This window comes from Physeter macrocephalus, chromosome 8 (assembly GCF_002837175.3).
Source record: "Physeter macrocephalus isolate SW-GA chromosome 8, ASM283717v5, whole genome shotgun sequence".
Taxonomy (NCBI): domain Eukaryota; kingdom Metazoa; phylum Chordata; class Mammalia; order Artiodactyla; family Physeteridae; genus Physeter; species Physeter macrocephalus.
Genome location: NC_041221.1, coordinates 144,082,449 through 144,108,065, shown reverse-complemented (window position 1 = coordinate 144,108,065; position 25,617 = coordinate 144,082,449). Strand labels below are relative to the sequence as shown.

The following is a 25,617-nucleotide window of genomic DNA, read 5'->3' as shown; positions in this document are numbered from 1 at the left end:
GTTTACTATCATTACTCTGAATTCTTTTTCAGGTAAGTTGCCTATTTCATCTTCATTTATTTAGTCTTGTAGGTTTTTACCTTGCTCCTTTGTCTGTAACATATTTTTTTGTCATTTCATTTTTTTGTTTATTTATTTGGTTTGATGGGTGGTGCTATATTCCTGTCTTACTGGTTGTTTGACCTGAGATGTCCAGCACTGGAGTTTGCAGGCAGTTGGATAGAGCCAGGTCTTGGTGCTGAGATGAGGACCTCTGGGAGTCCTCATTCCAATTGATATTCCCTGGGGCTGAGGTTCTCTGTTAGTCCAGCAGTTTGGACTTGGAGCTCCCACCACAGGACCTTGGGCCCGACCTCTGGCCTGGGAACCAAGATCCCACAAGCTTCATGGTGCAGTTAAGAAAAAGAAAAAATAAAGAAAGAAAAAAGGGAGTAGTACAATATTAAAGAATAAAAAACAAAATAAAATTAGAAAGATAAAAAATATATTAGGAAAAAGAAAACTATAATTGAAACAGCAGGGCACTGGGGGTTCCTCCCGTCCCCTTAGGTGTCCGTAGTCCCCCACCGGTGCCTGGTAGATGCCCTAGTTGTGAGGAGACGTGAATTCCGTGTCCTCCTAGTATGCCATCTTGACTCCTCCCCTCTAAAATTCTATGTCTTTTAATTGAAACTTTTTCAAGTATTTTCAAGAATATGAAGTTTTATAAGATTGTCTTTTAAATTTTTTCAGATAGAAGTCTTCACGTAGGATTAAAACTTGCTTTAAGGAGAAACGTAAAGCATTAACAGGAAGCAGGTGTCTTCAAAGGCTGTGCTTCCAGGCTTAAGGACCTTGGTAGGGGCCTTAAGCCCACTTTCTTTTAGCATAGTCATCGTACTTAGTATGTCAGAGCTGTTTTTCCTTTGCCTGTTGCCACTGTCTTTCCCCAGTCATTGATACAACTGTGGGTGTTTCTATAGTGAAGTCAGTCTCTGAGTTAAATCTCTCGCCGCCACCTTGGTCGCCACCAGTCACCCCCACCTGCCCCACTGCAGCAGCAGGAGCAGCAGCAGCAGCAGCCGTGTGGCCGTCGCCTCTTGCCTCCTGGCTCATCCTGGAATCATTTCTCATTTAAATTTTAAGCTGTTGAATGACCGCACAGTACTAGGAGATATGTTAATGTATGATTGAAAAAAAGGGGAAAGGGTTCCCCTGCATGGGAGGGAGACACACATATGGAAAGAACTAGTCCCTTCCTCATTAAATCCGATTTTACTCTGTAGAGTGGAAGGCTGAACTCCATAATCTCTATGATACTGTCTGTGTCTGGCATCCGATGATTCATCCCCTGAAAATAGAATGAGGTTAAAATGGTTCATGCTGAGTATGAGTTTAGAAGTTGAAGGAAGGTAACCTGGCGTGTCAACCTCTTTTTTTACCCCCCTAACAATAGCAGATTGCTTTGAAATTCATTTCTTTCTTAATGAATAGTCAACACATGTCTATTATGTGCTGGACCCTGTGATGAACCTGGGAATGGCTTTGTCTATGAGAATCTGAATGGAGGGGTTTTTCCAACTTCCTTCAGGTCAAGGGTGCTCCTGGGCCAAATGCTCTCTAGATCGCTGTGTTAGTTTCCCTGGGCTGTCATAAAGTGGGTGGCTTAAAATAACAAAAATTCATCGTCTCACAGTTCTGGAGGCTAGAAGTCCAAGATCAAAATGCCAGTGGGTTAATTCCTTCTGAGGACTTTGAAGGAGAATCAGCTTCTCTCTCCTCTCAGCTTGGTGGTTTTCCAGCAATCTTTGGCATTCCTTGGCTTATAGATACTTCACACCGATCTCTGCCTTCATCATCATATGATGTTCCCCCTGTCTGTGTGTCTGTTCCTGTGTCCAAATTTCATTTTTCATAAGGATGCCAGTCATACTGGATTAAGATATACCCTCATTACCTTAACTTGCTCATTGGCAAAGACCCTGTTTCCAGATAACATCACATTCACAGGTACTGGGGGTTAGGACTTCACCTTCTTTTGTGGGGGACACAATTCAAACCATAACAAGCACCCTTCCAGCCTTAAATAGCAACCCTGAGCCTTCCCTACAGAGAGTCCAAAATATGTTCTCTTGGCTTTGACTTCCCATGGAATTAGGCTCAGAGCTCCTGAATACCATGAGACCATTAGTACAACCCAAGATTCCATCTGTGTTTCTGGCAGTCACCTCCCATCATGGGCTCATTAAGCTTGTGGTCAATTAAAAGGCCCAGATTTCTTTCATAATAGTTGACAAACCAGTTCATCATACGCAGTGCTTGAACAGCTGATTTATGAAACTAAGTACCAAACTTTACACAGATTCCTAAACAATTAAATTTTGAATGGCTCAAGTTGGTATCATGAGAACTTAAGTTACTAACAACTTTAGGCCCAGAAATAATTTCTTTAGTTGCCATTTCTCCATGGTCCCAGGATCCAGTTAGAGGGCTATTTTGTTCAAGCAATTGTTCCCATTAGTCATAGGCCTGTAGCTCCTCGTGAGCATTCTATCCCTGCACTGGAGACTTACTTGTAAGGTCTCCTCGGGCCCTGGTGCTGGAGGTCCCCAGATATGGCTGGAATGAGGGTGAGGTGAGTGAGGCACTTGCCTCAGGCACAAATTAATGCAAATATATCTATCATGAGCAAAATATCCAAATTTTAAATAAGGACCAGAATTAGAATGAGGTGAGTGAGGTGAATCATGCAAAAGCAGGGTTGGATACTATCTTTATTTAAAATTTAAATATTTTGCTCATTATGGATGTTTTGTATTCTGATTTTTAAAAATATTGCATGAAAGTATTATCTTAGCATCCCTTTAAAATTTTCACTTTAGGTAAATCCCTTACTCAACACACCCTGGTCCTGGCTTTTGGTCCAGGTGTGGATTCTTTTGGGTCAGAGTGGAGTCTGAGATCAGCCTTATAACTGGAAGTCCGGACACCTGGGTCTCATCAAGTTCTACTATTAATTACCTGTATATAATTGAGTAAGTTACTTTCCCTTGGTGGGTCTCAGTTTCTCCAAATGCTAAATTATGTGGATAGAATATGATTTTAAGGTACAAACTAATCACAAGATTCTGTAATACTAACCAGAGTTCTGACTGGGGGTTGGGAGACTCCCCTCTTTGAGCCTATCTGTGCTATTCACAGACTCTGTGACCTTGGGCAAGTCACTTCCCAGTTAAGACAGACAGACTTCAGACAGACTTTCTTCTCTCCACTAGCTAGGGTGCAATTGAAATGATCTGCAAGGCTCTTTTGAGTTCTGTATTTCTCTGATCCTTTTTCTGTTTAAATGTAAACAAGAATATCCAAACACCATAAAGTACTGGCAACTAGGCACCAGTTACAAGCACCTATATTTTATCAAAGGGACTTTCTCAAGAGCAAAGTTAGTTATTTGGCGAGATGTCAGGAAGCCTTCTCTACAGGGAAAGAGAATTCGGTGTCAAACAGGCAATATCTAAGTATTGTTTAATTTTGAAACACCCTCATCAGAAACTTGAGTTAGTGTGTTTTGCTGTTGAAGACGAAAGTATGGATCAGGGTATTGTATTTTTCATTGACATGTTGACATTTCATCCAGTGATGTGGAGAGGGCCCTCATGGAAGCTCAGTGAGTGTAACCTTGAGAAAGGCTCATGACTTCTGTGGAATTCTTTTTCCACAGAAAATGACAGGGACAACAAGACCTGCTCGTGGGGTTGCTGCAGAAATCAAGTAAGGTCTGAGTATAGGTGAAAGTGCAGTTTAAGCTAAAGAGTTCACATAAGTTATGAAATTTCATTCAAAATTACCAGAGGGCAATTTGAAAATGCATATCAAAGATGTTTAAAATGACTCAGTAATTCAACCTCCAGGTATTATGTCTGGGGAACTAATAAAGAATATAGACAAAGATGTAGTTGCTGTGTATTTATTGCAGCACCTTTATAATGGAAACAAACTAGCAAAAATGAGCTTTCTGGAATAATAATAGAAGATTGGTTGAGCATGTTGTAATAGCTCCATTTGGTGGAATGTGTTGAAAATGACTTCGTAGAAGCATATTTATTGACATACATAGATGCTCAGAACATATTGTTGAGTGAAAATTACAAAGTAGTATATATAGTGTAGGCTGATTTTTGTAAAAATAGGCATGGGTTGCCTATCTCTGGGTGGTGATATGATAAGCTTTATTCCCCCCCCGCCTTTTTTTTGGTTTTATCTAAGTTTTCTGATTTTTCTACAATAAATATATATGACATAAAATTTTTAAAGTTTGTCTTGAAAACAGAGATACATTCAAGAGATTGTTCTTCTGAAAATAGTGTTGATCACATGTTAAAAAAATTAATAAATATCAGAGGTTTTTATGATTTTTTTTTTTTAGGAAATGTTATAGTGTGGGATCTTGACCTAGAAAATTATATTCATTTTGCCCAAATTTTCCTGCTGTTTATTCTTTTCTGAGTCCTCTGCATATACTTATTCACTGATTCATTCATTCATCTTCCAACACATGTTGAACACTTATCGTGTCCTGGACAGTAGGCTAAATACTACAATCAGTGCTGCAATATGGTTGCATAATGATTGATTGGCCCCCTTGTTCTATTCTGTCTCAATGTCCTCAACAGAAACTTCAACCATCTCTAGAGCTCCTAGCTTTGGCATCCTCATTCATTCCACTCCATATCCATTGTGTCATAGTTGCTGCTGATGATTACCTCTAGCTCCCCAACACCCTCTCCTCCCTAATGCCACTCCCATCAACTTCCTGATTTAATTCCCTCCTCTTTACTTTCACAACCATATCTTGATGCAAGCACTGTACATTTCCTTCTCCAGGTCATCTAATCTAGCAACCTCCAAGCTTTTTGTGATTAGACGTACATCCTTAACCGTAACGTTTTTGACCACCCAAATGCAATGTATATATTTATAAATCATATGTGCTGCTTTCAATCCATTTAGTAAGAGTATTCATTTCTTTATGATTTTTTGAAACAATATAAACAGATATGATATTTTCTTCCCATGCTCCAGTGGATCATCTTGTAAACTCCCTGGAATGTTTGGAGACCTTTGCTCTACCTATAGTTCTAAACAGGACACAGAGAGTGACCTTCTTATGTTTTTATTTGTTATGAACTTTGGTTTACACTGGCCTCATATTAACCCAAAATGCCTGATCCCTGGATTCAAGGGCTATTACTCATTACATCCCTCCAAAGAGGTCTTAGCTGGTTTTAAGCTGAAGTTGTTACACTGGGGTTTCCCAAGGTGTGTTTTATGTGAAGAGTCCTGCAGTTGAATAAGGTTGAGGAACCCTGCCAACTTCAGCCCTGTTGGAGTCCACTTGCAAATGACCACACTGAAGGTTCTGAGAAAGCCCTAGTAAAGAGGGAAAAGGAGCATTTTCTAGGCTGACTCGACCCTTTATTGTGTAACATTTATACACACACCTTGAAACTACTGTTAGCATAAGATTCTTTGGGAAATACTAAGCTACACAGCTTACTGACTTCTGCCTACATCACCATGTATATATTTGCCATCACCAAGAATGGCTTCCTACTTCTTATGTCTCTTCCTCACTAGGATCCATGTTCATCCCTTAATGAAATCATCCCAGATGGACCATGACAAGCCACAAAACTTTATTATTATTTAAGAAATCACCTGGTCTTTCATGGACAGCCCTGTATAACAATCAGTTGTATGTTAGTCTTTTAAACGTACAGATTGTATATGTTATTTCTCTGCTCAAAATCCTTCAATGGTTTCCCAAAACATGCAGAAGAAAATGCAGCCTCCCTAGAGCCCCATGATCTGCCCCATCTGCTTCTCCAACCTAATTTTCATCCCCTTACATCTTTCCAGTCACACTGGCTTTCCCTCAACTGTGCCAGCTTACTCTTGTTTTGGGATCTTTGCACTTGCTCTCCCTTTCACCTGGGATGCTCTCAGTCCAGAACCCATATGAATCACTCCCTCTCTTTGCTTAGGATTCTCTCACAGATCACCTTCACAGTGAGGTCATCCTGGACCTATGCACCTCAAGCCCCACTCCCCCCATTGGCTACTTTCTGACCCCATGCTCTGCTGCTTTTTCTCCATAGCCTTACCACTACCTCCCTTATGCCATACAATCATTAGTTTATTTATTTCTTGTCTTTATCTCCTACAAGAATGTAAGGCCCAAAAGGGAAGGGAATTTGGTTGCCTTCTTCATCACTCTATCCCCAGAGCGTGGAAGAATGGTTGGCACATAGTAGGAGTTCAAGAAATATTTGTGGAATAAGTGAATAAATAAAAATGCTTAGTCAATGTTAAAATTCTGGTTGTTTGCATGATTTAGTGAAATAACTGGGCCTCTATTTATGTTTCTTCCATAGGGCTGTTTTAATAAATGGGACTGCCTGTTTATTTTTATTATTATACTCAGCTCAGTAACCCAACTCCTAGACTATAAATTTGAGAAGAAGGGAATAGTATTTTATTTATCATTCCATAGCCCACTGACACAAGCACAGGACCTTAAGAATAAAAGGCACTGGAAACTTGATTCCTTCTAGTTCTGATTAGCACAACTTGCTAAAACTTTGAGATACATAGCTTTCTTTAGAGTATTTCAGTTTGACAGTAATGAAAGCTTTATTATGTTTTTTATTATTTTTCAAGGCAAAATGCAATTTTAACCTTCAGCATGCCAACTTTGTTCTGTATGAAGAATCTATACAGTCTCAATGGCTCCTAAATACAGTGGTAGATGTTCTTTGTTGTTGTTTGTATTGAATTTTAGGCATTTTCTGATTCGCAGACAGTGGGACAAAGGTACTGAGGCTGGAAAACCTTGGACTACACAATTCACCTGACTTCCTTCGAAAAAAAAAGGAGATGAGAGGCCTTAATAAACATTGAGTTGAATTCGTTGGTAAATAGAAATGTGCCCAGTTCTAATATTCATTTCTGGTATGACAATGGACAAGTCACTTGACCACTTTTGCAAAATGGGTATAATGATAGTACTTGCTGCATATGGCTATTATGAAAATTAAATGAACAATGCATTTAAGGTGTTGGGCACATAGGTACTATTCTTTCATTTTATTGTTTTTCCTGCACTGACTCCATTGCCTAGCACATAATAAGGATGGAGAAAATGTTAGCTAATATAATTATTAACTCAGATACCTCCTTTTTCCTAAAGTTTGCAAACTGATCCTTTACCAATCAATCGATGCATATTTTCAGAGGTATTTCCTGTATTTGGCACTGTACAAGGCATTGTAAGAGGGTATGTACACATATGAGATATGTACTTGAGATGATTGTAAGTCAGGGAGAAAGCATAAATGTATAATAATATCATTTGAAAACTGGGAAGACTTGAAAATGGACTGTAAATGATGAGACGCCTGGATAAATTATGCTCTGAAGGATAAATACTCCCTGACATACAGGGAGAGGAAAGGGCTCTCCAACGATGGAGAACACAGAGAGGAAAGGGGCAAGATCCAAAAGGGAGAGGTGTGGTGACAAAGGAAAGGGGATTGATAGCCAGGAGGATAGTGAGACTTTCAAGGAGAGATAAAGCCAGGGAGGCAGTATGGGAAGAATCATGGGTCTTGGTGACTATGAATGAGTAAAGTAGAGGCAAAGGAAGAAGACGGACTATCAGGTTTTCAGCTTGGGCTACCAGAAGGGGTGGTGCTGTCTGTAACTAGATGGGGGTCCAAGAGGAGGAGTGAGTGTAGGGTAGAAGAGGAAGTAAATGGCACTGTGAAGAGGGAGAGTAGCTCTGAGATTAAGTTCCTGGGGAAGGTTGGAAGGAATGAGGAAATGTAGGATTTGGCTTAAGGAAAAAAAGAAATGTTTCCCAGATATTGGAGGAGGGATGGGGAGAGGGTAATACTAGTGATTAAATCAGATGTGCATAAAAGTACATTGATAATAGGTATCATGTAACATGCCCTTGTCAAGTATCATCTCATTTAATGCTCATGGTGGTTCTATGAGACAAATTCTTTGAGGCTTACATAAAGGCCAAGTAATAAAGGTTGCTTGTCCAGGGTCACACAAAACCTAAGAGCAGAGACCAGATTTAGATTCAGAGTCAGACTCTAGAATCCACTCCCCAAACCTTTTGCTGCCGGTTGTCCAAGGACAGGGAGGGCTGTGATGCATGCAGGAGTGAGGCTGGGGTTAACTCAGGAATAAGTGATAGGCTGAGAGAAAAACTGGGAAGTGGCGTTGGGGAGAAAGGAGAGGCCAGAGTCCTGCGGGGTGAGTTGAGGATTGAAGGAAAGAAGTTGTCCAGAAAAATCACTGTGGGAAAATATGTTGGGTAGAAAAATGAGAAGGAAAAAGGAGGCCTGACTCAGAACAGCATGGGGATCTGTTCACAGTGGGGCAGAGAAAGTCATTTGAGGTGAAGCCTGGAGACACACAGAAGGCTTTCGTCCTCATCACCAGGGCAGCCTTTTAGAGTTCAGGGAAGGAGTTTCCAGTCTCTCTCCTATAGGCTGAATATCGCTCTTTCCTGAGTGGGTAACTCTGAGATCTGGATCTGCTTAGGGTGCAGTGAAGTTGTGGCTCTCTGTGGGTCTGAGAGGCAGAACAGACCAAGATTCAAACTCAGCTCCTCCACCACCGGCTGTAGAGCCAGGGGCCAGGAATCCTTGTGCCTCGGTTTCCGTAGCTACCTAGCACCCACTTCAGAAGAGTGTTGATTGACAGACTCCAGGTCTATCCACCTCATTACAAATAACTCAGTTTCATTTCTTTTTATGGAAGCTGTGACGAAGTGAGAGGGTGGCATGGACATATATACACTACCAAATGTAGAATGGATAGCTAGTGGGAGGCAGCCGCATAGCATAGGGAGATCAGCTCTGTGCTTTGTGACCACCTAGAGGGGTGGGATGGGAGGGTGGGAGGGAGGGTGACGCAAGAGGGAAGAGATATGGGAACATATGTATATGTATAACTGATTCACTTTGTTGTAAAGCAGAAACTAACACACCATTGTAAAACAGTTATACTCCAATAAAGATGTTAAAAAAAAAAAAAGAAGAGTGTTGTTAGAATTAAGTAAAGTTTCTAACATAGGCTGTTGCAACTTCCCTAATGTATACATTACATCCTGAGAACTCTAAATGGCTATACCAAATAAAGGGAAAAAAAGATTCAAACCATGGCTATTGGTTGGTTATTGGTTTAAAGAGAATTATGTTCCAAAAACTCTATATAAGCTATTGAACTTTAGGCATTATGTAAATATCATATATCACTATTATTACTTGCTGTAAGCCAAGTAATGATTTTTTTTCTAGACCCAGCTCATTAGGTTAGCCTTTTGCTTGTCCTTTTGCCATCTCTCTCATTCTGTTATTCACTTTTCACTGAATGACACTAGTTTACACAAAGTACTTTTCACTTATATTATCTCATTTCATTTTTAAAGCAAACCTATCAAGTAGATGCATTTATTACTCCCATCTTATAGATGAGGAAGATTGAGGCCCACATACAGAAGGTGATTTCCTCAAGGCCCCATGAATTTTCTACCTCCAAAATCTTTTTTTTTTTAATGTGAAAACTACTCTGCCAACACCCCTCAAAAAACAGCTGTGTTGATAAAGTAAGAGAGGTGATTATGCCTTGACCACATAAAAAGTGCTATAGTAGGTTGTGGGGTTTGGGAAGCAAGGATGGAGGACAGAGGAAACCAGGATGACTTGGCTTGGAATCCTGGCTCTGCCTACTTGGGCAAGTCACCTAACCTCTTTGAAATTCCATTTCTAATTACTTATCATCTCTAATCCCTTAGCTTCTGAAAACGTATAATAATCATTTTTACTAATGGAGTTGTTATGAGGATTACAAGGCATAGTGCATCTGAGCATTGATCCTAGCCTAAAATACACTGAGTTAATTATGAATTCCTTCACCTTTTATTTCATACAGTCTCTCGTTGGTCCACAAACCACCTATTTATCTTTAATGCAAGGAGGGCCCCTCCCTTGCCAGCTTGTCATAGATGTAGTAAAATCCCCTAAAGATTTTAGGAGCTTGGTCTAGTGGTTAGAAAGCAGAGCCTGAGTCACAAAGTCTGTTTCCATAGTGAGTCACTTTGTAGCTAGCGTTTTGCCTCAGCAAGAGTCAGCTGGGGAAGAGGGGAGACCCATCAGTGGGGTAGGGGTTAAGGATGGGACTTCTGCTTTCCGTGGAGAGCAGCTCTGTAAAGACCAAGTGGTGTTTCACTGGATGAATTATTTGAGTTTATCATTGCTTCCGTTGTTTACATGTTATCAGCTCCTTTCTTTTTACTCCTCAAAAACTTGCTCTTGGAAACATCAGTTGTACTTGCTGTGTGCCCCTGGCCAGGTCTCTTCCCCTCTCTGTGCCTCATTCTCATCTGTTAAGTGATGGGATTGTGTCTGACATCCTTAAGGTTCATTCTTCTTTGGCGTTCAGACCCTCTGGGATGGGGAATGGAGACTCAGGTGTGTTCTTTCTGTGCCAAGGAAAAGAACATGACATGATCATCACACCCAGCTTTTCCTGGTCCCTGACACATCATCCTGTAATTTTTGACTGGCTCCCAGGGCACCTCATGCCAGACAGTTATTTTCCATCCTCCCTACAGCTCTGCCATTCTCCTGGCATGAGGAAAATGATGCTGGTGCCAGAGAGATTTAGAATTTTCAGGGGGACAAAATACCCCAAGGGCTGCTTGCTTCTTTAAGCCCCCAGTTGATGGCTCAGGAGCCAGAGGGATGCCTTCAACCTGAAACAAAACCATTCATCAGGAGTCTTTTCCCATTTATGGCTGGTTGTTGTGGTTACCAAACAGATGGACATTTATGGAATTGTATTTTCCCCTCTCTCTCAAGTTTTTAATAGTGAGGTGGGGCCATTGTAGGATTAGCTTAGAGCTGTGAGTCACTGGGTACAGGGCATGTTCCTATTTGTCTTAGCATTTTATTATTATTGTTGAAGTGTGTGAGGCCCTGTGGATACTGAGCCCTAGCTCCACCACTTCTTCTCCTCCAGATGGCCTCCGTGTTCCCGTATGCATCACGAGCGTGATGAGGAACAGCTACGTAGACATTCAGTAATGGAAGACACGCCTGTTGAAGTTAGGCCAGAGTTCTGCATACCTGACCAGTTTGCAGGCTTATAATAGTTGAAAAGATTGGAGAATTTTCAGAAAGGGGAAAATGGAGAGAACTTTGAATTGGGGACCAGGAGTTTAAGCTCAATTATTAACCATTATATAAATTTGGGTCAATGATTTCACTACTTTAAGAGAGCAGGGTGGTGGGGAGAGATAAAGAAAATAAAGTTCTGCTAGTTTGCCAGAACCAATTAATTGGTAGTTGCTGTCTGATGTGGCATGCTGAGAATTATGGGGCATGATTTGGGCTCCAGGGAAGAAGACCCTCTAGGAAAGTGACAGCACTGGCACTCTGTGTGCAGAGCTGGGTTCAGTTAGCAATGTGTCCACCACTGGCTCTAGGGGCAAGAGTGTCAGGGGGTGTCAGCCATTCAGGTACTAGATGATCTCTAAAGTCCTATTTAGCTCCAAACATTTCATAATTAGAAATTAAAGAAAATAAACTTGTCCCAAATCTGTCACCACTTCAATTTTGTCTGTGGGACTGGATCACCAGGGTATCTAATTGTCACATATAGCTATATTACTGGAAAAGTGAATATCTCTGGGACTTTTGTTACATGCACAGCACACATTAGATCTGAATAAGATTCCAAATAAGAACTATAAGAACTTCAAGTCATCATAAAAGAGATGTCCTCTACAGTTTTCAAGAGGACTGAACATAGGATGGATGAACAGCATGTGCAGTTTTAGAAACAAATGTGTTCCTAATACTTACTGCTTTCATATCATAAACTTCAAAACACAACCTCCCCACCTCCCTTTCCCGGAAACCCCTTTCAAATCTTGACTCATGTCTGGGGCATGTGTTTAGAAGGCATAAGAAATATTGCCAGTCATAAAGCTGAGGCAGCTTTTTGAGAAGAGTAAACGATGTTTGGATGCAGAGAGGGGTTGCTGGCGTGACAGAAAGTGAGGTAGGAGTCTTTGGTAAACACAAGCTCTAATAAACCAACTAAATTTTTTGGCTGCTAAAAAGCTGAGCTAATCTTCGGCTAAATTAATAGATGTACAATAAGTGTAAAATTTCTCCATACTCTAACCTAGCAGATCTACATATGGGCAATTATACTCATGTTTGAGCATCACGTGATCAGGATGGTGAGATATTTGGAACCACGTGTGATTGTGCACAATAGGAAAGTCAGGGAGAAGAGAACTGGGGAACCAGAGTTTTATTAGGGTTCGTCTGGGTGTCTCCCATCTCAGCTGCCACCGCTCAGCCCCATTTCCTCCTTCTACAGTTGGGATTCCTCCACAGTGACATAGGCGGGGTTTTCTGGGAAAACAGACTCTAAGATGGAGATCTGTTTGGAGAGTTATTCAGAACATCAGCTGTGGAGAAGTGAAGGAAGTGGGGTGGGGTCAAGGGAAAAGTTGGGCTGCAGTGCTTTCACAGCAACGGGCTTAGCCCACCCACCACGTGGGGGTCTGGAGCTGGGAGAGCTCTTCAGAATTGTCCTGGATGGTGGCACAGGAGCCAGGTGTTTCTACTCTATATTAGCCAGTCACTGGATGTGGGCTGTCTGCACCTGGAGAGGGCATAATCATGCTCAAGGCAGTTCCCTTAGCTCAGAGGAAAGACTCAGCTCTGAGCCTCCAGCAAGCAAAACTCATGGCATTTGGGGAGTAAATGCAATGTATCAATCCTGAATCTGGTGGCACATCTGGTGGCCCATCACAGCATCCACTGCAATGAGGCCAAAGACATGGCTACCAGTAGCCCTAGATTTATACTTTCCTAGCCCTATGACTTCAGAGAGAAAAGAGTCTCAATTCTGGCTTTAGTTTTAAAAAGTCTTGGAGAAGACTGGGTTGGCTTGGGTCACCAACTCTGGCCAGACGTTGAGGAATTATGATTGACTGATTTTGAATGTGGTTGACCATTATGGCAAAGTGGATGAAACTGGGCAGCAGAAGAAAGAGTGATAGCACTACTGTGGGGAGCAGCCTGCTTTTGTCACGTTTCCTGTCCTGGGAATGAGGGAGCTCATTGGCTCTGCATAGCATTAGAAGGCAAAAAGAGAGTGAGTTCAGCTCCATGGAAAGTTAATTCTCTTTTAGTAATTAAAAATGCTTTCTAGGGAATTCCCTGGCTGTACAGTGGTTAGGACTCCATGCTTTCACTGCCAAGGGCCCAGGTTCATTCCCTGGTCAGGGAACTAAGATCCCACAAGCCGTGTAGCATAGCCAAAAAAAAAAGCTTTCTGTGGGGAAGAAGCTCCATAACTAGAAACATTCCAGCAAAGGCTATATGCCTCTCTTTCCAGTACTCCGTAGAGAGATTTTGTGTATTTGGATCACATCAGAATTAAATGAAGAACTTTAAAACGATACTGATTGCTGGGCTCTGTTATGAGAAGTTCTGATTCAGTAGGTCCAGGGTGCAGAGTCCATTCCAGGACTTTTGTATGTTTTAAAATCTTCCTATTTGATTCTTATATGCTGCCAGGTTTGGAAATCCCAGAATATGAAGCAGATATTAACAAAACTGCTCTGTTGAATTGTTTGAAGCACCAGAGGGAAGTATAGGAGGCAGGTAGAGACAAAGGAACTGAGTTTGCTTGTCCACCCTGTCACCCCGTTCTCATAAAGGTGATATCTAAGTCATCTATGTGGGACAGAATTTAAAATCCACTAGACTAAAATTTTAGACTATCTTCTAGCTGTAAAAACTCATTGACCCCATGGATATTCCAGGTAAAATAAAGCAATAACTCTGCTCATTGTTCTTTACTGTTTCAGATTATTTTGGGCATTTCTGAACTGAGACTTACTTGGTGAAAAGAGGTTTATTAGATCTGTCTTATTTGTAAATGTTTCCTCAGACTTGCATAAGGCACAACTAATTGTGGGCCCAGGAGTAAAGAAAGAAAAGCAAGTTACCTTTGGAAACTTTAGAGTTATGACCGGTCTCTTCTGATTCAGCAGAGGAGATAATTTGGGAGTGACCGAAGATATTTTTCCTTCTTTAAAAAAAGTGCATGCTTGCATAACACTAAGAGGCAGTTAAAAAAAAAACTCTTTTGAAACTATTAAGCTGTTAACCCCTTGTCTTTGATATCTTCCTGTCATTATCAAGGTGCAGAGATTTTATGCAGCTCTATGTGGGTTTATGCAATCTATTGTTTTATTTTTTCCACTTGGCATTATTTTACATATGCATCTTTATGGCTCTTGTAGTTCTTTCTTTTATGGCTACGTAGTATTTCATTGCCTTAATGTGCCATGGTAGACTTTATCTTACTCTAATTTGGGGTGTTTGGGTAGTTTTCATTTTGTCACAGTGCATTGCATTGCCATGTACCATCTGGTACCCGTCCTCACCTGTAACTGCCCCACTTCCAGAATTCCTAACTTTGAAGCTCCTTTCCCTGACTACAGATTCTCTCTGGTCACTCTTGTCATGTAAGGTTTTTAGCTTTAGTACATAAGGATTGCTCAAGAAATATCAGCTATTATGATAATGACTGTGATGATAATCATGGTTATTGAATTCAGGGTCAGTGTCTTACTCATTGTTACCCAATTCACTACCCAAGAGTGTCTGACCCACAGACATCATCCCATCCCAAAGTTATTTGCTCAACGAATGGATTATTTTAATATTAATTATTTTCATCAAATGTTCTTTCTCATGTTAAATAATAATCCATTTTACCTTTTTTAATATAAAAATATCACACTGAATTTCTGGAGGACAGAAAACATATCTTATTTTTCCTTTTATTCCCAATACCAGTCTGATTTCTGTCAAAGTTTGATAGAGAATTTTATCAAAACTCCTTTTAATGGTTTCTGCTTTCCTTTACTGTGTTAGTAGTTTTCTTTGAATTTTTCCAGTTTTGTTATGATAAGATAAACTATATTTAATCACAGAGAATGAGAATAATTTTCTTACTATATGGATGAATTCTATTTGCACAGATTCAGTTTCGAATAGTCTCATAATAAAACGAATTGCTTATAACAATTTTCTTGTTATTTATGAACAGGGAGTTTTCTAAATGAAAATTTGAAAGAAAAATTTCCTGTAGCACCAATTATCTTTTTGTAATAACATTAACAGTTCTGTAAAAAATTTTCCAATTTTCTCTTGGTTTTTTTAGTAAGTTTACACCTCTTTATTTCTTTCTGGTCACTTTTGGTCATTTTTAGTTTTGTAAAGGCTCAATCATGTCACTGTAAATTCAAATATATTAGCATGATACTGTGAATAATACAGTAACTTCTTAAGGCACTTTTCCCTTAATAATTAAGGAAATAAGTAAAGTAGTAATGCATGCATACATTTAAAAAATTCAAGATATAGTTTTTAATGAAAAATAACAATTCTCTGCCCTACATATTCATATCTTAGCTCCAATTCCCAGAGCCAACCACTTTCAACTCTTCTAACTGTAACCTCTATTATCTACTTCAGTATTTCTGCATAACCTACTTATGCTGCCATTAGTTTTTCAGGTAATCTACATGTGTCTTAGTTCTGCTCTATTCTCACTCTCAGAAATCCTGGGACCCCAGTTCCTGGGTGGTTGGTTCTACAGCTGCCCCCTCCTTCCAAGATTTTGTGGGCATCCCATGTTGGAGACTGTCTTCTCTTCTTTTTGTCCTTGTTGACTTACTACTTTAAAAAAATATCTTGTCCTGTCTATTTAGTCTGTGTCAAGAGGACATAGAGATAAAGCATATTACCACTTGTCATGCTTAACTACTAATCTCTAATAACTTTTTAATGAATTCAGTTAATTAATAAATTAATTAATCATGATAAATAAACTAATCTCAATGCTCAAAATTCAGAAGGTATAAAAAGTTTTAGAGTGAAAACACTCCTTTTACCTTGGCCGCTGGCCGACCAGTTCTCTGCAACTAATGTCAGTGGTTTCTTGGACAGCCTTCCAGAGATACATTATGCATGTATGTGCAAATATATGCATGTTATTTAGTCCCTCTATACACAGAATTCTGCACACTGCTTTGTTCCCCTCACTTAGCAATACGTCTTGGAGAACGTTTTTTATCTTTATATGAAGAGTTTATTTTTTAGTGGCTACATAATATACCATGATTTATTTAAGCAGGTCCCTGTTAATGTTCACTCATATATTTTCTAATATTTTGCTCTCATGACCAGTGCTGCAGTAATTAACCTTGTTTTTTGTCATTTTGTAAGTCTGTTAATTGATTTGTAGGATAAATTCCCAGAAGTGCAGTTGCTGGGTCAAAAGTACACCCATTTGTCATTTTGTTAGAGTCTGTTAAATTACCCTCCAGATAAGTTGTATAACTCACATTGTTCATTTCGGCAAAGTTTTAACGTGTATTTTTCTCATTATGAGTAACGTGGATCATCTTTTCATATAATCAAGAGCCACTTGAATTTCCTTTTCTGTGAATATTTCATCTATTCTTTGCCCACTTTTGTAATGAGTGTTGTTCTTTATCATTTTTCAGAGGCTCTTTATATGTTAAGGAAACAACATGTGGTTGATCATATGAGTTGCATTTTTCCCAACGTGTCATTTGTCTTTTAATTTTACTCATAGCTTGTTTTGCTGTGTAGACATTTTAAATTTTTATGTAGTCAAATTAATCAAACATCAAACCACAGAGGATTTTTTACAGGCCTTGAAACCCAGTGGAATTTGCCCCTTGGGTTTCAGACTCACTCGGGACCAGAGACCACTTTATTCCTTCCCATTTCCCCCAGTGGGAATGGGAATGTCTATCCTATGCCCATCCCTGCATTTTGGAAGAAGATAACCTATGTTCTAGTTTCACAAGACCACAGATAGAGAGAAATTTTGTCCCTGGATGGATGAAACCCAGAATCTCATTCAGGCTTGATTTGAGTAATTTAGATCATGAGATTTGGGACTTTTTGAATTGATGATATTTGGATGAGATTTGAGACTTAGAGTTGATGCTGGAATTGATTAAGACTTTAGGTGACGTTGGGGTGGAATGAATGTATCTTGCATGTGTGATGCACATGAAATTTGAGGGGCCAGAGGATAGACTGTGGTGGGCTGAACAGTGTCTCCCCCAAATTCATGTCCACCTGCAACCTCAGAATATGACCTTATTTGGAATAAAGATCTTTTAGGATGTAATTAAGGTGAGGGTTGAAATGAGATCACACTGGATTAAGGTAAGCCCAAAATCCAATGAGAGTTTACTTGTAAGAGACAGAAAAGGAGACACAGAGACACAGAGAAGAAAGTGATGTGAAGATGGAGGGAGAACTTGGAGTGATGCATTTATAAGTCATGGGACACCACAGATTGCTGACAGTCACCAGCAGCTAGGAAAGAGGTGTGAAACACTGCCCTTAGACCCCAGAAGAAATCAACCCTGCCAACACCTTGATATTTTAGACATCTGGCCTCCTGAACTGTGAGAGAATAAAGTTCTGTTACTTTAAGCCACCCAGTTTGTGGTAACTTGTTATGACAGCCCAAGGAAATGAATAAACACTAACCTGGAGTATAGGAAAAGGCAGAGCTGGCAGTGTATGGGAACACTGAGGGATGATGGTTAAAATCATGGCAATTTATAGGCTCACTCATTTGACAAATATTTACCCTCCGAAACATCTGAACTCCTCTTGGTGCATGTCTTGTATATACTGGGATGAATCAGATATATCTATTACAATATGCTCACATTCTGGGATGCCTAGGTTGAGAAGGGCAAAAAGATGAGATGGTGAATCTTAGGAAATACCATAAGTAGAGCAAGCCTGAGGGAAGAGTTGAGGAAGGAAACAGAGAAGTGGTTGGGGACACAGATGGAAGACTGTGAAGGAGCTTTATCACTGAGGTCATGAGGGGAATGGTTGGTGGTGGAAACTGCTGAGGGGGTCATTTGAGTTGGGAAAGCCTTTTGGATTAGACCGTTGAGGTCACAGATGACTTATAAGAATGGTGAGAGCCTTGAGAATCAGAGTTAATGTGTTAAGGTGCCATTTTTTCAGAATCTCAGAACTAATATCTTCCTCACAGGTTGTCTTTTATTATCTGTTAATTCATCCCCCTCAAAACATGGGCCAATAATACTGCACCAGGTACAGGTGTACAATGAGGAACAAGAGGGCATGGTCCCTGCCCTCTTGGAACTTAAAGTGCATTGAAAGAAACAATATTAACCGATAAAATTATGGAAAGTATTATTTTATTTCACCTGCAACAAGTGTTATGAAGGAAAGTGCATTGGGAACATATGAAAGGCCAATCTTACCTAATTTTCTGGGGGAACTGAATGAAGTAGCTTGTCATGAGAGTATGTGGCATATCTTATGCTTAATATGTACCAACTGATACTAAAAGAAGTCTAACTTTTTGCTTTAAAGCTGAAGAAACTTAGGCCCAGAAAAGTTCAATGACTTGCAGTGTGTTGTTAGAAAAGCCAGGATTATAATTTAAATCTTAGTCCTCTTTCATATTCTTCTCTAAACTATACTAACTCCCATAACCACACAAACACATGCACACGCAAGTACGAATCTCTGTCTATATCTATATCCACATGTATATCTATGTCTTTGTATACACATATATGATCTATCACTTATATTATTAAAAAGTATATTTTATGAAATATGAGTCAATTTAAATTTTGAATTGCACCCATACCTGAAGAAAACATTGTATATAATCCTGTCTCTTTACCTATATTGTCATTGGCCACCCAGGTTCTTTCTAGAAATGGGTGAGTTATACATCATTAATTATGGAGTAGTTATTTTATCTGTGGCCTGGGGATTCTCAGCTCCTGAGCCTTTAGGAAATACTCTAGTGATGCTATTACCTTTGTTGGGGGTATCTGTGTCACAGGCTTCCCTGCAGGGATGGAGAGGATTTTCATGGTGAGAAAGTTTTATTTACTTGCACAGCCCTCACCCCTGGCGACTCTCATGGCTCCACTGCCAGGATGTCAGTTGTGACGCTCTCTGCAGGCCAGCCAGGGGCTCCTCATACTCAGTGAAGGGTTCTGCTCTCTAGCATTTACAGCCTCTCCTCTGAGTTGGGGGCCACTCAGGAAATCCATGTTTACATGTACAGACAGTGCCTTCTCTTCACTGTAATGCTGTTCTGGAAAAAGCAGTTGAAAAGCAGATTGCCAAACGGCGGGTTTAATTTTCCCAATAATGTTATAATTGGTTCTTTGTTGGTAACCAAGGATTCTGCATCAAACCAGTCAAGAGGAGGACCAAAAGTAGGTCTGAGAAGCAAAGGTACAGCTATCAACCACCACTAATATTTGAGGTTAATACGTTATGCTTACTTCCAAATCTGGAAAAACAATCATAAATAGATTGTGTCCATTGATTATTGCGAGGGGCATCTTATGCAGTAAATAATACGTGCAGGACATGAAATTTAACCTATGTCATTAGGCTGACAATATTTTTCTTACTGTGGAAAGGGAGAAAGCAAATGAATTTTGGGACCAGGTGCATTGAGTGTGAATCTTGGCTTTATTACTTCTAGCTAGATCACTTGGGAAAGTTAAATAATCTCTTCTGAGACTTTTTTTCTTCCTCTGTAAACTGGGAATGATTTCTACACTAAGGGCATATTATGAAGATTTAAAGAAAGTAAAGAATGTAAAATACCTAGCACAGTGCCTAAGTATTGTTGACATTCAACAAATACTAATTTTCTTAACTCTGCATTTTCCCTTAATTTTTCAAATGTAGAATGTCTGGAGGATGGTTTGAATGAGTCAGATCTCTGACAAAAACTACTTTGATAATTTTGAATGTCTTGTGGGAAAATTTGTTTTTTTTTGTTCTTTTTTTTTTTTTGCGGTTCGTGGGCCTCTCAACGGCTCCGGACGCGCAGGCTCAGAGGCCATGGTTCACGGGCCTAGCCGCTCCGCGGCATGTGGGATCTTCCCAGACCGGGTCACGAACCCGTGTCCCCTGCATTGGCAGGCGGACTCTCAACCACTGCGCCACCAGGGAAGCCCGAAAAATATTTTTTAAAGTACTAAGGCAGTTGTTTTTCTTTATCTCAAGTTACCCCTAACAGTTTCTACAGTTTTTATAGCCCATGGTTAAATAATACATAATCTGATAGGAAAACACTGTTGATTTGCAAAAAGAAAAAAAAAAAATGAGGGCTTCCCTGGTGGCGCAGTGGTTGAGAGTCCGCCTGCCGATGCAGGGGACACAGGCTCGTGACCCGGTCCGGGAAGATCCCCACATGCCGCGGAGCGGCTGGGCCAGTGAGCCATGGCCGCTGAGCCTGCGCGTCTGGAGCCTGTGCTCCGCGACGGGAGAGGCCACAACAGTAAGAGGCCCGCGTACCGCAAAAAAAAAAAAAAAAAAAAAAAAAAAGTCCTAAGTTAAAAAAAAAAAATTAACTAAACTTCTGAAAAAAGTTTTTTGGAGGGGAGGAGCATTTAGAAAGAAAATTAAATTCTGTTAGAAAAATAAGGAATTCCCTGGTGGTCCAGTGGTTAAGACTCCAAGCTTTCACTGCAAGGGGTACGTGTTTGATCCCTGGTCGGGGAACTAAGATCCCACATGCTGCACAGTGTGGCCAAAAAAAAAAAAAAAAAAAAAATCCATTCCTGGTCATTTGATTTCTTGAGTATAATTTTTATACCTGCTCCAAGCATAGGACTTCATTCCTCCTAAGCTGATCAGCAAGAGGAGGATATCCAAACCCTTCATGAGTATAGTGCATAGCATCTTTTAGGATGAATGCCTGTTTACTTGCCTGTCTCCCCCACTAACACGAAGGAACCTGAGGCTATAACTGTATGCTGTTCACTTTCCCCAGTTTGGATAGGACTTGGCATATGGCAGGTGCTCAGTAAATATTTGTAGAATCATTTAATGTCACTGGCTTTATTGCTGACACATGAGATGTGCCTTTTTAAAAATAACTGGTAGGAATCTTTTGCATGACCAAACTGTACACAAATGCATCTATAAACAAATATATTAAAATTGAACCAAAGTCTCATATTAGGAAGGCTGAATTGAATGGAGCAAAGTGACCATCTTGTGTAAGCAATGAAGTTCCTAGAAATAACAGTGCTTTTTACAGAACAAGATTGCATATTACTATGTTAAATTTAAAATTAAAAAAAGCATTCAAGCTGTGCTAAATCAGATGTCATCTTATACTTGGTTCTAGTATAGACCAGAATTGTAGGAACAACAAGTATAAAATAACTAATAAAATTCAGAAAGTTCTGTTTACTAAATATAAGTACTTTGCAAAGTACAGTAGGCAAACTAGTGGTGGAATATGGATAATTTTAGAGGCACATAGATAAACATCTTAATAGTTATTTGTGTGTTTTAATGGGTATTAGAAAAAAATATGACCAGCACAAAAGCCCCATGATATCACAAATCTTACTGCTTTGGGTGAAGCTAAAGTAGATATCTGAGTATAAGAGGTATGTTGATTTGAAGAACAATGTGAAGTCAAGAGCAGCACAGGAGGTAAAGTTTTGGCAGAAAGCACAAAGGAAGCACTGAGATCACAGAAGTTTGGCATGCCCAACATTAACTGTTTTTATTAAAAAAAAATTCAATTATTTCCCAGTTGGTTTGTTTTGAAGTGGATTAGACAGAGTGGATGGATTGCCTGCTTTGTAGTTTCCTGGTTCTCATCAGGGGGTAATTTCCCCTGATGGAGCAAGTCAGGGGGCTAGAATCCTCATCTCTTACATGCAGAGGTTGGACTGAGCCAACAGTTTCGAGACTATATTCCTTAAAACTAGGGTTCCATACTTCCTGATTTGCCCAGGGCAGTCTCAGTTTACATCGGTTGTCACAGCATAGTTATTAATGGGGTCTCTTTTCATGCTCAAGTGTCCCGGTTTGGCAATATATCATACAGCCCCTTTACTTGGAGCCAACTCAAAGCACTCCAAGCAGTGGGTACAGGGCTGGGCATTAAGGAACATGAGCAGGCATTGCTCAGGAGCCCCTGTTTCACATGGAGCAGTTATACTTTTATATGGTAGGGTTTTGCATAAGATCTCATTTGGGGGACAAAAAGAGGATTATAAAGATAACAAAAACAAAAACTAAAACTGCTTCACAAAATGAACTTCAAGTTCCTTTCTCCCTCCAGCTCAGTTTGACTGAATTCAGTGTATTCAGTCCCTGTGGGGCGGTCTGGAGATCTGAAAGTGAATGAGAGTGCAGTGATTTACATCACTGTGTGCAAAGTCTCAGGAAACAGCAAGCTAACTTTCCAGTCCACTGTCAAGGAGGAGAAATAGCAGAGCATTGTAGTGTTGGCTTTTCTCTCCTAATCGCACTTCTTTTGATTCTAGGCGTCGCCAGCACCAATAGACTGAAGACGTCTGCAGAACACCAGGGTTCTTCCTTCACAGTTAAAACTCAGGTAACATGGCTTTGTGATATTAAGATAATCTTAATCTCAGGACTTCTTTGATATTTCACATCTCTTTTTAAACATCAATATATAAAGCTGTATTTCATAGGCCACAGGGGATAAAAATAGGGTCATGACAACACAAGACAATGTGTCTCTGGCTCTGCCTCTCTGTCCTCTCTATGGAAATATCAGTTGCTGTCAATTTTTTCTGTACAGTTTTAGGAGTCCCCAAGAGGTGTCTCCCATGTAATTCAGAGAATGGCTCTCCAATTGGCCAAATGGGGTCTGCCGTTTCTCTTGTTGTGTTGATGTCTGGTTGCTACTGTCCCTGCTGGTGGCAGTTATGCTACCAAGAGGGCCGGGGTGGAAAGAGCATCAGCATATGATATCAGATTCTGCTCACACATAGTCATCATACACAAGTACAGAACTTGGACTCTGACTTCAGGTTGCCTAGAACAAAATCCTAGCTTTGCCACTTGGTAGTTATCCAACTTCTCAGACATCAGTTTCCATGGGGGAAACAATGACACCTGCTTGACTGGGCTGTTTAAAAGAGACGATTGTATAGAGTTTAGTACTTTGCCTTCATTAAATGTTAGTTATTTCTCTTATTACTACTATTGTTTTGAATCACTCCCTCCACCCTTCTCTGGACCACTTCTCAGAATACTTTTTAGTGGCTCATGTAAATACGTTTCTGACAGACCTGTCGCGTAGTTCTTTCCCTTGAATCCTAAAGAAAACACAGCTTAGGCTTAAGCTGTGTGTCTGCAAATAATTGATTAAATTACAATCATTTAGAAGTTGAGCTAAGTATTTAAAAAGGTACTTTATTACATTTATTATATAAGTTAGCTTATTTGTTTATATTATTAAACAAATGATACAAGCACATGATATATTTAGGCAATACAAAAACATTTCCAATGCAAAATGTACCTCCTCCTCTCTCTACGTCCTCAGCCTCACTGCCTTGAGGCAACTGACTTCAGCAGTTTCTTGCATGTTCTCCCAGAAGTTTTTTTTTTGTTTGTTTGTTTTTGTTTTGTTTTTTTTTTTTTGTGTGTGTGTGTGTGTGTGTGTGTGTGTGGTATGCGGGCCTCCCTCTGCTGTGGCCCCTCCCGTTGCGGAGCACAGGCTCCGGACGCGCAGGCCCAGCGGCCATGGCTCACGGTCCCAGCCGCTCCGCGGCATGTGGGATCCTCCCAGACCGGGGCGCGAACCCGGTTCCCCTGCATCGGCAGGCGGACGCGCAACCCCTGCGCCACCAGGGAAGCCCTCTCCCAGAAGTTTTTATGCACATACGCTGATGTACATGTGTAATTGGAACAGATCTGGGTTTGCTCCATGATTTTAGTGTAATAAATGTCTCAGTTGCCAAGTATGAAGATTGATAGTAAATGAAATCTGTCATGCATGAGGGATTTGCCTTCCTTAGGGTAGTAGTGTAAGACTCTTGGGAGGTTAAAGGCTATGGGAAGTGAGGAAGGCTGGGTCCTAATAACAGTGCAGGTGCCCACCATTATGACTCCTGCTGTGGCTGCTCCATGCTGCTGGCCATTACTGGTCCTCCAGATGGGCTCGGAGGTGGCTGTCATACCCTTTCTCTGCACTGAGCCAGGCTTAGCTACAGAGACCCTCCTTGCTTCTCTCAGGAACACATGGCTTAGGGTCTATGATCCATAGACATTTAGCAGTCAGTATTCCAGAAAGTTATGTGTAAAAACTTCTGAACCGCTACAATATTACTTAATCTCAGACAAGCTATCTCTCAGTTGGAGCTTTCCTTCTCTTTAATGCAAAGCCTGAGCTTCCATCCCTTCTGGAAACACTCAGAAGTATCCCCTACATGCCTAGAAAGGGCTGGTGGGATTTGTCTTCCCTAATCCAACAACTTTTGATTTTGGCTGTAAAACCAAGAGCTACTGACAATCCTGTAGAGCAAGAGTGCTGTAAAAGCCTGTCCGTGAGAAGAAAGATGTATTAGGAGCAAGGAATACAAACACAGAGAGATTTATTCCCTTCCAGTAGTTTACTGTCTAGAGTAGAAGAAAGACAAATGAAAGATTTTAAACAGTGTGCTAAGCATCAGCGTAAAAGGATGCACAGATAAAATGAATCAGTGTAGATCTCTAAATTAGATTTGGGGAACATCCTGGAAGCTTCGTGGAAGAAGTGATGCATAGGTGCAAAATTTTTAAAACATCGTTTAAAAATAAGGCATTTTGTGTAGCATGAAATGTTCAGACATCAGTTATATAAACTTGAGCTGGAATTCTGGGCTCTACCATTTGTCAGTTGTATGACACTGGGCAGGTGATATACACATTCTTTTAAAGTTTTGTTTCATCATCTATAAAATAGTGATGAAAATAGTACTGACTTCATTCTGTTATTGTGAAAATTAAATAACATAAAGCACATACAGTTCTTAATCTAGTGTCTGGAACATATTTACTATTCAGTAAATAACTATTCGTTATCACTTTTATTGTTATTATTTCACACATTAATCAGTATGTGATCTAATCAGATTTTCTAAATATTTGGCCTTCTCTGTATTTTCAGAAATATTACAGAAAGGCTTCATTCTTTTATCAGAGGAGATTTTGGGGTAGAGGTCACAAAATGCACTTGGGTGTATGAGGAATCTACGCGAAGGTGCCAGAGAGGAGGCTGTGTGGGACCCTGGGTGAATGCCAATCAATCGGGATTTTAATCTGGAAACCTCCCTGTAATTTGGAAATGACTCTGGAAGCCAAGGTGGGAAGGGGTGGGGCTGCTCTGGGATTTCAGCATCCCTAACTACTTCAAATCCCTTCCCAGCTTGAGTGCATTGCAACATCAACAATGAGGCAGGCGCCTACCCCACCTTCTCTGGACTATCTTCTCCATCTCCAGAAAAACACAAACAGAATGGAAGGAAGGAAAAGGCACAATGGGCAAAACATTAGGAAACACTTTCCTTTTAGAGTTTCTGGCAGCGAGCAAGCTTTTCTGTTTTGGGGGTACAGTTATTTGGACATTTAAAATATT

The 25,617-nt window shown here is 40.3% G+C and overlaps 1 protein-coding gene across 2 annotated transcripts in view; it reads left to right on the top strand.

Annotated features, from left to right (window-relative positions):
* The window catches only part of HTR4 (5-hydroxytryptamine receptor 4), a 338,048-nt gene that overhangs the window by 18,845 nt on the left and 293,586 nt on the right, over positions 1-25,617 (top strand). For both annotated transcript variants that reach the window (XM_028493352.2, XM_028493351.2), the window contains exon 2: positions 22,514-22,584. The gene's annotated coding sequence lies outside the window, so the exon portion shown is untranslated. The remainder of the gene's footprint in view (positions 1-22,513; positions 22,585-25,617) is intronic.